Below are 13,815 nucleotides of genomic sequence, written 5' to 3'. Positions count from 1 at the left end.
TGGTATAAAAGAAGGAAAAGAAACAGATTTCATCCAATATCTCATAAACTGGCACGTTGGTGGATGTTTCTTATTAATCTAGACTATGATTGAGGCCTCAGCACTGCACTGTGCCCCATTTCAGCTGCAGTATTCAGTTACTTGGGAGCAAGTAATTTAGCTGTGATGTCTGCATTGCAGGCGGTCGGACGAGATAAGCCTTAGGGGTCCCTGCCGTTTCTGCAATTCTGTGGTTTTAGTCCCACTGAACTCCATGCAGCTTTCTGGGACGGTCATTTCCACACCAGCCAGAAAGATGACTGACATACAATTCCGCCTGTGCTCATTTATGTGCTAAAGGTATGCAGCCTGGGAGTCTGTTTGGACTCACTGCTGTCCATGGAGGCGCAGGTCAACTCTGTGTCCAGGGCAGCTGTTTACTAGCTCCATCTGGTACGCAGGTTGAGACCCTACCTGCCCGCAGACTGTCTTGCCAGAGTGGTGCATGCTCTGGTTATCTCCTGCTTGGACTACTGCAATGCGCTCTGTGTGGGGCTACCTTTGAAGGTGTCCCGGAAACTACAACTAATCCAGAATGCAGCAGCCAGACTGGGAGCGGCTGCCGAGACCACATAACACCAGTCTTGAAAGACCTACATTGGCTCCCAGGACATTTCCGAGCACAATTCAAAGTGTTGGTGCTGACCTTTAAAGCCCTAAACGGCCTCAGTCCAGTATACCTGAAGGAGCGTCTCCACTCCCATCGTTCTGCCCGGACACTGAGGACTAGCGCCGAGGGCCTTCTGGCGGTTCCCTCCCGCGAGAAGCCAAGGGAACCAGGCAGAGGGCCTTCTCAGTGGTGGCGCCCACCCTCTGGCGCCCACCAGATGTCAAAGAAAACAACAACTACCAGACTTTTAGAAGACATCTGAAGGCAGCCCTGTTTAGGGAAGCTTTTAATGTTTAATAGATTATTGTATTTTAATATTCTGTTGGAAGCCGCCCAGAGTGGCTGGGGAAACCCAGCCAGATGGGTGAGGTATAAATAATATATTGTTGTTGTTGTTGTTGTTTTGTTGTTGTTGTTGTTGTTAAAGATGCAACTATAAAATAATTGCTAGAATTTACATACAAATGCAAAATAACTCTGGGTTTAGTAACCAACCAACGTCTCCCGAGCTACAGAGACTAAGGTCTGAGAGAAGGAGAGACCTGAGTACTCGCAGGAGGAGGGCTCACCTCCGGGCAAAACAGGGAGGTGAGTCACTGGGGGATCAGGACTGGCCGCTACCCCAACAAAGATAAAAGGCTGTCGGACCCCGCCCCAGGCTGTGGCAGCAACATTGCTGCATGCCAGATCCTGCCTGAGATCCTGTACCTGTCCTTGCTTGGTTTTCTGCCTCGTGTCCTGCCATGGCCCTGTCAGAATGACTCCTAACGGAACCTTTGGATTCTGGACCAGACCTGGACCGCGTTGCACAGGTTACGTCCAGGCCCAGCACACTGGGGCCCTGAAATCTTAGGGTTTGGGAAGCTCCTGACCTGGCAGTGCTGGCCTTTTGTCCAGCTTCTGCTCAGTTGATGGGCAACGCCAAAGGCCTCTTGCAGGACTCAGCATGCTTTGTCCTTGAATGGGACTTTGACCAGACAGCCCTTCAATCAGAGAACAGTCCTCCTCAGTGTAGGGCCCATGGCCACTATATATATATTCTTAAGGACGTGGGTGGCGCTGTGGGTTAAACCACAGAGCCTAGGACTTGCCGATCAGAAGGTCGGCGGTTCGAATCCCCACGACGGGGTGAGCTCCCGTTGCTCGGTCCCTGCTCCTGCCAACCTAGCAGTTCGAAAGCATGTCAAAGTGCAAGTAGATAAATAGATACCACTCCGGCGGGAAGGTAAACGGTGTTTCCGTGCACTGCTCTGGTTCACCAGAAGTGGTTTAGTCATGCTGGCCACATGACCCGGAAGCTGTACGCCGGCTCCCTCGGCCAGTAAAGTGAGAGTCGGTCATGACTGGACCTAATGGTCAGGGGTCCCTTTACTTTATATATATTCTTAGTTAAAAGAAATGCTGAACCCTTCAGCCTGTGGAGTCACGCAGGGAGACCCCTCCTTGCAAGTCGCTCGCAATGTGATGCTTCAGAGAAGGAGAAAGCTCCTGCAGCGAGTGCCTGAAGCTTGCATATATATAACAGAGCAGCTCCCTGGAGTAGAGCCCAGGATTCTTTTCTTTCCCCCCCCCCCTTTCTAATTTTAAACTAAACCTTCCTTCCTGTAAACACACCACTGCTTGTCTCGCTCTTGCTTTTCCTCCTGCCTCCTGTGTTTGGGAACTGCTGGTATATTCCAGTCTTGGCGAACCTGGTCACCCGCAGCTGTTCTAGGACTATGACTCCCATCAGCCCCGTCCATGGCCTGTTGCTGGCTGGAGGCTGATGGGAGTTGTAGTCCATCGGGAGCCAGCATGGTATAACACATGGGTAGGCAAACTAAGGCCCGGGGGCTGGATCCGGCCCAATCGCCTTCTAAATCCAGCCCACAGACAGTCCGAGAATCAGAGTGTTTTTACATGAGTAGAAAGGGCCTCATCCAAGGATTAAAGCAATAAATCACAACGCTTCTGCCCATTAGCTGTGCTGGTTTGGGCAGGTGGGAATTGTAGTCTGAAACATCTGGAGGGCGCCAGGTTGAGTGAAGGCTGCCCTACATAGGGAGTAACCATTGTAATACCCTTTAGGGCATGGGTAGGCAAACTAAGGTCTGGGGGCAGGATCGGGCCCAATTGCCTTCTAAATCCGACCCACGGACGGTCCAGGAATCAGCGTGTTTTTACATGAGCAGAATGTGTCTTTTTATTTAAAATGCATCTCTGGGTTATTTGTGGGGCATAGGAATTCGTTCGTCCCCCCCCCAAATATAGTCCGGCCCCCCACAAGGGCTGAGGGACAGTGGCCTGGCCCCCTGCTGAAAAAGTTTGCTGACCCCTGCTTTAGGGGGTTATTTTTATTTATGATTGCATTTATAGCCCACCAATGTCTCCAGGCGCCACAAATGGTTCTCTCTGTCCTCATTTAATCCCCACAACAACCCTGTGAGGTGGGTCAGGCCAAGAGAGAGTGACTCTCCCAAGATCACTCGGTGCGCTTCAGTGGGGATTCGAACCCTGGTCTCCTGGGTCCTAGTCCTACACTCGTAAGTGCTCTACCAGGGGTCAGCAAACTTTTTCAGCAGGGGGCCGGTCCACTGTCCCTCAGACCTTGTGGGGGGCCAGACTATATTTAGGAAAAAAAATATATGAACGAATTCCTATGCCCCACAAATAACCCAGAGATGCATTTTAAATAAAAGCACACATTCTACTCATGCCTTCCCCCAACCTGGCGCCCTCCAGATGTTTCGGACTACAAATCCCACCTGCCCAAACCAGCACAGCTAATGGGCAGAAGCAATGGGATTTTCTGCTTTGATCCTTGGATGAGGCCCTTTTGAATGAGCTCCCATTGGAGATCTGGAGAGGGCCAGCAATGGGGTGCTCTTGAAGACAGTTTAAAGATCTCTTGACCGCTTGATCCCTTTACCAGATCCGGTTAGGGTCATTGTCCAAATTATGCATGATCTGTTCTGATTTTCTGGTTTTAATAGGTTTTTAAAAACGTCTCTTGAGAACCACTGTGAGATTGATAAAAGTGGTAAAAGTAAAGGTACCCCCTGATCATTAGGTCCAGTCATGGCCGACTCTGGGGTTGCGGCACTCATCTCGCTTCACTGGCCGAGGGAGCCGGCGTACAGCTTCCGGGTCATGTGGCCAGCATGACTAAGCCGCTTCTGGCGAACCAGAGCAGCGCACGGAAACGCCGTTTATCTTCCCGCCGGAGCGGTACCTATTTATCTACTTGCACTTTGACGTGCTTTCGAACTGCTAGGTTGGCAGGAGCAGGGACTGAGCAACGGGAGCTCACCCCAGATTCGAACTGCCAACCTTCTGATCGGCAAGTCCTAGGCTCTGTGGTTTAACCCACAGTGGTAGATACGTTTTAATAAACAAACAAACGAATCAATGCAGCCCAATTAACGGGTCAGACTGATCACTTCGGAAGTGGCTGGTGATTTCAAAAAGTGTTGCTAAATAAAAAGGCAGGCAGGCAAACATGTTTGCTTTATTTGTCTGAGTTAACCCTTGGAATACTGGGCTTGCAAGTGTTGTACACAGGTTAACACAGTAGCAGGCTTTTAAAACCACTTGTAATTTTGTTATGAATGGATAATAAGTAATTTAAGGTTCCAACTGAACAATGGACATGCAGTATATTGATAAATAATGGAACCAAGGAAGGGACTAGAGGGAAGTGAATTTGTTTTGCTATGTGTCGTTTGTGTATTTTCATTGCTTTTATTTTTGGAAAATCAATAAATTGTTATACAGTGGTACCTCTGGTTACATACTACTTAATTCATTCCGGAGGTCCGTTCTTAACCTGAAGCACCACTTTAGCTAATGGGGCCTCCCGCTGCCGCCGCACGATTTCTGTTCTCATCCTGAAGCAAAGTTCTTAACCTGAAGCACTATTTCTGGGCTAGCGGAGTCTGTAACCTGAAACGCATGTAACCTGAAGCGTCTGTAACCCGAGGTACCACTGTATTAAAAAAAGGGAATCCTGGGCTTGCAATTTAACAGCCTCAGCAGCAGCAGCAACAACAACAGATCTCGATCAACCGACTCCTGTTTCTTCCCCCGATCGGCAGCTCCGCTTCCCCCTGCGCTCCCCCCCCCGCAACAGGAGGGGGATCCAGGGTGCCTCTGAGCGCGTGCAGAGCGCCCTCCCTCCCACTCCACTGCGGAGCAAACCCCTCCGCCTCCTGCCCATCTCTGGGGCCGAGAGGATGGGGCGAGGGGTGTCCCGAGCGCTTTGGGAGCGCAAGGCAGCGTCCTCCTCCGGGCGCCTCTCCCTCCGCCGACTCCGCACCGGCTGCGCAGCGCCGCGAGTGACGCTCCTCTTCAAAGAGTGCGGCAAGTTGGGAGCGTGGAGGGGGGCCGTACCAAGAAGGGGGGGGAGTCGAGAGGGGAAAGAGCGGCGGGAAGATGCCCCCCTTTCCCCCCCCCCTTGCGCTCTTTGTATCTCTCCTCCTCTTCCTCCTCTGGCTCAGCGAGAGGAAGAACCTGAGCGCGCGCGCGCGAGAGAGAGGCCGGCTCTCCGCGGGCGCGGCTGCCCGGGCCACCCCCGCGGCGGCTCTTGGTACGGTCTTGCTTCCCCACCCCCCCACCCCAGTCCATGTGTTGCGAGCGCAGCAGCGCCAGTCGGCTGCCGGGCAGCGCGAGGGGAGGAGCGGACGAGGAGCTGCAGCTGCGGGAGCGGCGCGCGCGGGAGGGTCGGACGGGCAGCCGGCGAGGGAGACGCGGGAAGAGGCGAGGTGAGCGGCGGCGGCGGCGCCGGAGGGGAGCCGTGAAGCGGAGGCGCCCCTCAAAACTCCCCCCCTCGGACTCCTCTCGGAATAAGGGGGTCCCGAGCTCCCCCCTTTTTGCTGCTTCTCTCTCGGCTCCGAGGTCGGGGGTCCCTTCGCTCAAAGTTGGAGGACTTTTTCAAGCTGTGGGGCTGGGGTTATTTTTTTGGGGGGGGGGTTGCGTTTCTGTGGGGCGCTCAGATTTGGAGGCGAGCTTTCAAACTCGAGGGGTCTTCCTCTTGGGAACCCCGGGTTGTTTTGAATCAAGGGGGGGTGCTGCTTTTCTCTGGGGCGGGAGCAAAGCTTTGCAAAAAAAAAAAAAAAAAAACCCCACAAGATCGGGGGCTGGCTTTCTTTGGAAGGGACGCGGGGGGGGGGGTCCGAAGTTTGGGGGCTCTAACTTTGTGCCTTCGGAGAGCCTTTTTGCACGGGGAGTTGTGGGGCAGAGCGGGGGGCTGGCAGCTCATCCAGCCAGGATACAGCGCTCCCCCCCCCCATTTGTGTGCCTGGAAACGGAGTTGCAATATGTGGGGTGCATCTGTGCCCCCCTCCAATAAGCTATGCGCCCCCCCCCAATCTGTGTGCTTGGAAAATGGGTCTCTGGAAACAGAGTTGCAATGTGTGGGGCGCCTCTGTGCCCCCTCCAATAGGCTGTGCCCCCCCCCATTTGTGTTCCTGGAAACTGGGTCTCTGGAAACAGAGTTGCAATGTGTGGGGCGCATCTGTGCAACCCCCTCCCTCCCCATAGGCTGTGCAGTCACTTGGCTGGACTCCTCCGGTCAAGCAGCCAGGGGAATAAGCCGAATTTCCTTCTGTCTCCGGCTTGCTTGGATCAGCTGTGATGGCGCATACTTGGGTGGCATCCTTCGGCTGCCTAGAGTTCCATGGAAAGAAGAGCACACGGAGGAGCATCTCTGCCTCGATGCTTCTGGCTCAAAATCTTTCCTCCCAAAGGGATGGGGCTTGGCTGAGGTGGCTGGGGGCTCGGAAACGGCCCGTGGGTCCCTCCCAGAGACCAGAAACTCAGATATATAAGCCGTGCACCAATTGGCTCCTTAAAACCAGGGTTGCAACCACCAAAACACAATGCCTAGTTGCCAGTTTTGGGGCCAGACAGCTCAAAAGCCATCTTTTTCAATACAGCGTTTTGCTTCCTGAAATTTATTCTGATTGTGCAGATAAAATACAGTCATACCTTGGTTCTCGAACGTCTTAAGTTGACTAACAAATCGGCTCCCAAATACCGAAAACCTGGAAGTAAGTGTTCTGGTTTTCAAACGTTTTTCGGAAGCCAAACGTCCGACGCGGCTTCAGATTGAGTGCAGGAAGCTCCTGCAGCCAATCGGAAGCCGTGCTTTGGTTTTCGAATGGTTTCAGGAGTCGAACGAACTTCTGGAACGGAGTAGGTTCGAGAAGGAAGATACGGCTGTATCACGAGTTCTACAGGATGTGGCATAAGCGTGTGAAAACAGTCTAGATCCCATGTTCCCCAGGCATGTGCCTCCCAGGCATCTTCACAAGTGGCCAATTGTTGTTTAGTCATGCCGGACTCTTTGTGACCCCCTGGACCAGAGCACGCCAGGCACTCCTGTCTTCCACTGCCTCCCGCACTTTGGTCAAACTCATGCTGGTAGCTTCGAGAACACTGTCCAGCCATCTCGTCCTGTGTCGTCTCCTTCTCCTTGTGTCCTCCATCTTTCCCAACATCAGGGTCTTTTCCAGGGAGTCTTCTCTTCTCATGAGGTGGCCAAAGTCTTGGAGCCTCAGCTTCAGGATCTGTCCTTCCAGTGAGCACTCAGGTCTGATTTCCTTCAGAATGGATAGGTTGGATCTTCTTGCAGTCCATGGGACTCTCAAGAGTCTCCTCCAGCACCATAATTCAAAAGCATCCATTCTTCGGCAATCAGCCTTCTTTATGGTCCAGCAGCCGGGTGCAAAACGCTGCTGGCAAATTTCAAACGCTGCTCCCACCATCCCTGACTATTGGCCACGCTGGCTGGGACTGCGGGGAGTTCCCCATCCTGGGTTTAATGCTCATGACATTTTGGGGCTCAGTTGTGGCATGGAAAGCCTGTTGGCTGACAATGTGCCAGGCTGGATGCCAATTACCGTATTTTTCGCTCTATAAGGTGCACCAGACCACAAGACGCACCTAGTTTATGGAGGACGAAAACAAGAAAACAACATTCTGAATCTCAGAAGCCAGAACAGCAAGAGGGATCGCTGTGCAGCGAAAGCAGCGATCCCTGTTGCTGTTCTGGCTTCTGGATAGCTGCGCAGCCTGCATTCGCTCCATAAGACGCACACACATTTCCCCTTACTTTTTAGGAGGGAAAAGGTGCATCTTATAGAGCAAAAAATACGGTAAATGGCCCTGAATGTGCACATAGGGTTAGAAAAATTGCAGCAGGGAACCCCCTTTTTCCCACCCGTTATTCTCCTCCACCCACCCCCAATTCTCAACAGCTTGGTGGAGTTACACCACCAGCCCTTCCCCTTTGTGTTTTTTGGGACTTGGTGAACACGCTGATAAGGGAGAGGGATGTTAATGTTGCAGCACACATGGACCCCGAGGGATTTGCAGAGACTCCAGGACTGGCCCTCTGATGGGGAGATAAGGGGAGTTATTTCCACTTGTGATTTGTAAGAGTTTGAAGGGAAAATTGGTTGCAGGGCGGGGTCTGCGTTAAGACCGCACTCTGGTCTAGTGTGCTGGGCCAAAGTTTTGTCCTGCAAATGACCCTTTAATGCAAGTGGGGCTTCACTCTGCACCAGGGATGGGGGGGAAACCCTAGCTCTCCAGATGTTGTTGGACGACAACAAGCATCAGCCCCAGCCAGAGTGGCCAAAGGTCATGGGAGTTTTGCCTCTCCAGATGTTGCTCCAAATTCCCCATCGCTGCTCCACATCTAGAATGCAGAGTTCAACTTGTTGGGTTTAGGTGTTGTGCAGTAGTCCTGAAATATCTGAGATTCTGGTGCAGTCTTGCTTGCTAAGACAGATCGCTTTTAGTTGTCCCATAGGTTAGGTGCTGAGGTTTATGGGATGGTCTCCCCAGCTGTATCAACTTCTGTAAGTAGCAATGTATTGCATTCAGTTTTGGGGGAGCTTGGATAATGGAAGTTTCTATAATCGTCCCTCCCACCTGCATTCCCTAAGTTGCCTTCGGCAAGGCACTGTCTCTCAGCCTTCAGCCTTCCAGCTAACCAACCCCCTGCCTTACAGGGTTGTTGTACAGGCGACGTGCAAAGTGCTTGAATTGCAAAGTGTAGTAGTAGTTGTGGATGCTGTAGTCTTTGGAAGTAGGTGGTTGGGCGAGCACAGAAGCCACATTTCTTCTCTGTGGAATGATAGTATGTGTGGAAGTTAGCCTGTCGCATCAAAACCAACAGAGTTTTGCAGCACCTTAAAATGAAGTTGGTATTTTCCAACCAAGAAATATCAAAGGGATGCCCCCAGCATGAATCTGCTAAATCAGAAGTTATTTGAAAGTTTGATTCTGTCCATTTGGGCATGAATCGAGACAATGGTTTCCTGTCCTGCTACAAGTGTTAGCAATGATAAGATAATTGTGCCAATTACTGCTATTGTGATCAGTTGGTGTGCTTGTTTTGCATACATTTCAGCTTTAGTTGAGTTGCCACAGTTGGTTATTTTCTGCATTCCATTGCTATTTGATTCTGTTTTACATTCCCCACCCCCCAGTGTCCCTGTGTAAATTTTACACACATGAACGTGCCTCTGTCAACTGAGGATAAGACTTCATGCACCTGAGGAAGTGGACTCTGAGCTGCAAAAACATCTGCTGAAATATAATACAGTCGTACCTCTGAAGTCGAACGGAATCTGTTCCGGAAGTCCGTTCGACTTCCGAAACATTCGAGTTCCAAAGCGAGGCTTCTGATTGGCTGCAGGAAGCCCCTGCAGCCAATCAGAAGCTGCGGAAGCCCCATTGGACGTTTGGCTTCCAAAAGAACATTAAACAACCAGAACACTCACTTCCGGTTTCCGATCGTTCGGGCGCCAAAACGTACGAGTTCCAGGGTGTTTGAGAACCGAGGTACGACTGTATAGGTGTTTTTTATATTGTTTTGCACATTGGGGGCAGAAAGGCACAATTAATACTTGTGCTAATGGCCATAATAGTGATGGCCCCACTGCTAATTATTATTTATTTCATTTATTTGTCACTTTTCTCACAGTGGCTCATCTGTTAGACACACAGCAAAGCTGAAAAACCTATAAACCTATTAGCCTTGTTTCGCTACTACTATGCTGTAAGATCCACTGTCCTGTGATATCATATACAAGTTTGTACTACTGATGAAGCCTAGGACAGCGAAACAAGGCTAATATTCCGGAAATCCTTGTCTTAGACTCTGTGAAAGGATTCTGTGGAACTGCAAAAACCTTTCATGTGGACTGTTGGACTCTATGAACAGGCAGGTGGAATAGACATTTTCACATATATGGACCTTATGCATAAACGGGTTAGAGAAAGAACTGATCCACTGGGTCTTCTACTTTTTTCGTTGAACTTTATGAGCTACTTCTGTTGAAATCTACAATTCAATACAATGAATAGTATATATTATTTTTTTTCAAACGTACAGCCGGTTAAGTCTTGTGTGTTTATTATTTATTTATTTATTTATTTATTGGGTATTTGTATGCTGCAGGTAAAAGATGGGAAACTTCATGGCTCCAGGGACCAGATCTGGCCCCTTAGACCTCATCTGTTTGACTCTAGGAATTCTCCCCAGCTGCACTTTTCTCTAACCAAGCTGTTGTCTTTAAGAGTTTTTGCCTGTCTGGAATGTGGCCTTGAACTCTGTTGAATGCTACTTGCTTGCCAGATTGGACAGGGGAGCGTGCAAGTTTGTGTAGAGACTAGCCTGCTGTGCAAAGGTGAAATTCCCAGGTGTGGCTCCTCCCACTTCCTGCCCCTGGCCCCGCCCACCACTGGCATGTGACCGCTGGGAGATGACCCAGAGGGAATGCAGTTCTCAGACTGAGAAAGGTCCCCCATTGCTGCTGCAAGTAACTCTACCAAAGTACATTGTATTGTGCACACCCGTGACAAGGGCTTTTGCCTAGCCCTCAATGCAGTTCTTCTGGCCAAGCCCAAAGGAGCGAAAGGTTTCAACTGGTCCCCGCCCCCCACATCCTCTCTGCTTCCTCATGTCCTGCAATGTTGCTCAGTTACATTCTCAGGTGGCAACTGTGCTGAGTTGGCGATTGATGCCACACATTCATTAACCCCCTCCCAAAAAATAAATCCCAAGTTCAGTAAAGCACAGTGGGGTTTTTTGCTGCTTGCCTTGTGAAGGGTAGGTCTGGAAGATGGGCAGGGTTTGCTTTTAGAATCATCAAACTGTAGGCTTGGAGGGTGTCACGGTCCGGTTCATGGGCGGTCGAAGTCCCGGCTGGGGACGTTGGGACCGGGGGCAAGATGGTGGGGTGGGAGCAGGAACGGGAGTCCAGAAGCCAGGAGTCAGGAAGCCAAGAGTCTGAGGGTCAGGAAGCAAGGAGTCACGAAGACATCTGAAGGCAGCCCTGTTTAGGGAAGTTTTTAATATTTAATGCTGTACTGTTTTTAACGTTTGATTGGGAGCCGCCCAGAGTGGCTGGGGAAATTCAGCCGGATGGGCGGGGTATAAATAATAAATTATTATTATTATTTTCCATCCACAGGGGCAGAGTGCGATGGCGGTTTCAGCAGCGATATACCGCTGAGCGAAGCTGTCATCGCCGTCTGCCCCTACATACCATATATTACTGTATCTCCCAGGCCTATACCTCCAGCTTGTCAATATCCTTCCTAAACTGAGGTCCCCAGAGCTGGGATGGTACCTCTCCATCTTGTGAAGGCATCAGCAGCTTCCTAGCACCGGGGGAACATGCTGCAGTTGTAGACCGCATGGCTGGATATGCTAACTGGCCCTAGACCTAAAGCGCAACTAGGATTTAAAATGAATTTGAAGGACTGCAGTCTTGAAACGGCTTCTGTTCCCAAGGCAGGTGTCGAAGGGGCCGTTCCAGAGCTATCAGCTTGCAGACTGCAGGGCTTGTTCGTTTTTTATTGGATTAATAGATCATGGCAAAAAAGAGCCCTTGATGAAGATTAATAGGAAGAAAAGGGGTTCCCACTGAGAAGAGTTAATATCTAGTTATTTTACCAGCAGGGAACTTCATCCAGGAGCTGCCAGCCAAATGCTCAGGAACTGGAAGTGTCTATTTGTGTGTGTGTGTTTGTGTGTGTGTAATTGGTTGGCAAGCAGGTTTGGGTTGTGTTGGCTGATGTGCATCTTTGACATCTAATCTCCAAAACTCGGGGCAATTGCATGCAGGACAGCCTTACGGGAGAAGTTAAGCACATTTTCCTGCTAGAACTGCTTTGCAGCTGCACGGTGGTCTGTGTTGAAAGGGCGGGGGGGAGGAAGGGAACTGTTGCAGTGAATTTATATATTTAAAAAATGCAAATGTGTATCACGTTGGATGTGTATCATCCAACTTTACCAGATGGATTCCCTGCATGTGAATTTGGGTACAAAAAAGGAGCTTCTGTTGCAAGGCCAACCCCATATCCTGAAGAAGACAGTGTTTTGTCCATGCTGACGAAAGATACAAGGCTATGTTGTTTTTCTTGTAGCTTGTTTTGGTCATTGTGGCATCTTTTTAAAGCTTGACAGCTACTTCGAGAAACGCGCAGATTCTTCTGTATTTATCTCTTCCCGCATTTGGCCTTCAGGAGAGTATCTTTACAACAGAGCCTTTTATTTTCTGTTAGGCTTCGTTTTCTGGTGTGCCCATCGCGTTGTGATTCATTCTTCCCCTCTCTCTTCCCCTCTTTTTTTTCTGGTGTTCCTCTTCCAAGAGAATTCTGGGTTGTGCTTGACTTCTTTCTCTTCCTCCTCCTCCTCTCCCTCCTTTTAAAATTCATGTTTTCGAGAGAGCGAGAGCGCTGAAGGGGAGGAGGAAAATCCCAAATCTGTAAGCAATTATCCTATTACATGCAAGGCAGTCCTATGGAGAGTTTAATTCAGAGCAGATGTAGAAAAAGGCATGTGAATTCCAAATTTCAGATGATCTCAACTCCTTCCTCCCCTTTTTATTTTCCAAATGTGCTTGAAACTGGATGGGGTTTTACAAATCATGAAGAGGTCTTTTTTTCTTTTCAGAAACGCCCTTTTAAGATCTTCCACGTATCATATGAAATGTTTGTAACGGGGGGCTTTGTCCTGTTCCCTTCTCTTGCCACACACCACTATCTCCCAAGGATGTTCCACGTGTAAATGGGGTCTGCGTAGGGATGGGCAATTTTTGTCAACTTCAGTCTTAAGGACTCCATTCATCTTCATTCGACATAATAAATTATTATTATTATTGGGTCACCAGCTGTTTTTGGACTACAATTCCCATCGTCCCTGACCACTGCTAGCTAGGGATGATGGGATTTGTAGTCCAAAAACAGCTGGAGACCCAAGACTGGGAAAGACTGCTTTAAAGCCCATCTAGGTTGGTGGCCTCTATTGCCTGCTGTGGAAGTGACTTCCATCGCTTAACTGTGCGTTAAAAGTATTTTCTTTTATCTCTTTGGAATCCTCCAACATCCAGCTTCATTGAATGACCACCAGTTTTAGCATTAAAGAGACGAAGGGAAATATTTCTCCGTCGTTTTGTCCATGCCGTGCATTGTAAAACCGATGATGACCCTTCAACGAAGCATTCATTTAAAAAATCAGTACGCAAAGCTGAATTAATTGTATGCGCTTTGAACTTGCTAAAGGTAAAGGTACCCCTGACAGTTAAGTCCAGTCGCGAACAAATCTGGGGTTGCGGCGCTCATCTCGCTTTACTGGCCGAGGGAGCCAGCCTTTGTCCGCAGACAGTTTTTCCAGGTCATGTGGCCAGCATGACTAAGCCACTTCTGGCGAAACCAGAACAGCGCTCGGAAATGCTGTTTACCGTCCCGCCGGAGCGGTACCTATTTATCTACTTGCACTTTGACGTGCTTTCGAACTGCTAGGTTGGCAGGAGCTGGGACCGAGCTACAGGAGGTCACTAGTTGCGGCCGACTGTGGGGTTGCGGCGCTCATCTCACTTTATTGGCCGAGGGAGCAGGCGTACAGCTTCCGGGTCATGTGGCCAGCATGACTAAGCCGCTTCTGGCGAACCAGAGCAGCGCACGGAAACGCCATTTACCTTCCCACCGGAGTGGTACCTATTTATCTACTTGCACTTTGACATGCTTTCGAACTGCTAGGTTGGCAGGAGCAGGGACCGAGCAAGGGGAGCTCACCCCATCCCGGGGATTCGAACCACCGACCTTCTGATCGGCAAGCCCTAGGCTCTGTGGTTTAGACCACAGCGCCACCCGCATCCCCTTGAGCTTGC

The 13,815-nt window shown here is 50.1% G+C and overlaps 1 protein-coding gene and 1 long non-coding RNA gene across 4 annotated transcripts in view; both read left to right on the top strand.

The window, feature by feature from the left end:
- The window catches only part of FRMD6 (FERM domain containing 6), a 144,068-nt gene that overhangs the window by 55,975 nt on the left and 74,278 nt on the right, over positions 1–13,815 (top strand). The window contains exon 1 of one of the 3 annotated variants that reach the window (XM_080977375.1): positions 5,284–5,388. The exons of the other annotated variants lie outside the window; for them this stretch is intronic. The gene's annotated coding sequence lies outside the window, so the exon portion shown is untranslated. Of the gene's footprint in view, positions 1–5,283; positions 5,389–13,815 lie in introns of those variants that run through there. 3 annotated transcript variants of the gene reach the window in all.
- Positions 7,715–13,815, top strand: part of LOC308470594 — an 80,379-nt gene continuing 74,278 nt past the window's right edge. Inside the window, exon 1 of the long non-coding RNA XR_013982489.1 lies at positions 7,715–7,756. This is a non-coding gene — a long non-coding RNA (uncharacterized lncRNA). The remainder of the gene's footprint in view (positions 7,757–13,815) is intronic.

This window comes from Podarcis pityusensis (genome assembly GCF_964106645.2).
Source record: "Podarcis pityusensis genome assembly, chromosome: 1".
Classification (NCBI taxonomy): domain Eukaryota; kingdom Metazoa; phylum Chordata; class Lepidosauria; order Squamata; family Lacertidae; genus Podarcis; species Podarcis pityusensis.
Note: the sequence above shows the minus strand (reverse complement) of the source record. Positions and strands in the feature narration are given on the sequence as shown.